Genomic DNA, 1,840 nt, shown 5'->3' with positions numbered 1-1,840 from the left:
CTGAGGACACAGGGAGAAGGCGGCTGTTTGAAAGCCAATGAGAGAGGCTTGAGGGGGTCTGGGGGGGGCCTTGCTGACACCAGAAACAGAGAAAACAAATTTTTGTTGATTATGCCACCTAGTCTGTGGTATGTTGTTATGGCATTCCTAGTAGACTAATGCAGAGGGCTTACAATAACAAACTGGTCTAGGCAATCTCCCGTAAAGATTGTATGTTTACATCAACACACTGTTTTTATTTAGACTGTAGATTTATTTAAGGTAGCTCTTATGAAGGTGAGAGCTGTAGAGATTATTTCTGACATTCAAGCCCCCTTCCCACAAGGCCCCTCTTTCCATGACCAAATCCATCTAAACCCCATCACATTTCCTTTGAGCTATTTGAGCATCCCACACCACTCTGTGCCCTGATTTCTCATAATTTCCAAGCTCTGAAGTTTGCTCAATCCTAACCAAGCAAACCTGCCTCCTTTTGACCAGGGCCAGCTGGCCTCTGTGAGTAGGCCTCAGCATACTTCATGTCCCTTCCCTCCTGCCTCCTTTTCATCAAAGACATGCTCAGTTCATTTCCAATAGACCTAGTAGTCAGCATGTGTACTTATAGCACTGTGCCCAAACCAGAGAGACAGACACCTCCCCAATTGCATTCGTTTGCTAGGGCTGCTGTAACAAAATGCCACCAACTGGGTTACTTAAACAACAGGAATGTATTGTCTCCCGGTTCTGGAGGCCAGAGGCTCAAGATCCAGGTGTCCCGAGGGTTAGCCCTTTTGAGGGCTGTGAGGGAGGGTCTGTTCCGGGCCTCTCACCTAGCTTCTGGTGGTTTGCCGGCAGTCTTTGGCATTCCATGGCGCGTAGATGCTTCACCCCAATCTCTGCCTTCTTCACATGATGTTCTCTCTGTGTGCACGTCTCCATGTCCAAATTTCTCCTTTCTATAACGACATCAGCCGTATTGGATTAGGGGCCCACCCTACTTCAGTAGGAACTCATGTTAACTAATTATATCTGCAAGGACTCCCTTTGACACAATTCAACCTCTTTCACTTTCCCTGGTTTGGTGTCTCTTCCTACTTACTCCTTATTCTATAAGAAAAGGCCTTTGGTGCACTTGCACTTTTTTTTCTCTTAATCATTCACCTCAAAAAGCATATACAGCCAAAACCGGTTTGGCTCAGTGGATAGAGCGTCGGCCTGCGGACTCAAGGGTCCCAGGTTCGATTCTGGTCAAGAGCATGTACCTTGGTTGCGGGCACATCCCCAGTAGGGGGTGTGCAAGAGGCAGATGATCGATGTTTTTCTCTCATAGATGTTTCTAACTCTCTATCCCTCTCTCTTCCTCTCTGTAAAAAATCAATAAAATATATTTTTTAAAAAAAGCATATACAGCCCTAGCCAATTTAGCTCAGTGGATAGAGCATTGTCCTGCGGACCAAAGGGTCCCAGGTTGGATTCTGGTCAAGGGCACGTATCTCGGTTGCAGGTTCCTCCCTGGTCCAGGCCTTGGTCGGGAAGCATGCAGGAGGCAACCAATCAATGTGTTTCTCCCACAAGGCTACTTCTGTCTTTCCTTCTCTCTTCCACTCTCTCTGAAAATCAATGGAAAAATAGGTATCCTTGGGTGAGTATTAAAAAAACAAAACAAACAAAAAACCCATAATATTAGACCCCCTATATATATATTTTAAGAATGTACAATCCCATGGCTTCTAAGACAGCACCCAAATCTGAATTGGCAGCTGTGGCTTGTCTCCCAAGCCTCCAGTCTCAAATCTCCTGCTTAGCAGACTGGACACTTACTAGTAGATGTCACTTCAGGTTCAAAATTTATACAAGTGAA

Source organism: Eptesicus fuscus, chromosome 1 (assembly GCF_027574615.1).
Source record: "Eptesicus fuscus isolate TK198812 chromosome 1, DD_ASM_mEF_20220401, whole genome shotgun sequence".
Classification (NCBI taxonomy): Eukaryota; Metazoa; Chordata; class Mammalia; order Chiroptera; family Vespertilionidae; genus Eptesicus; species Eptesicus fuscus.
This window is presented reverse-complemented; position numbering follows the sequence as displayed.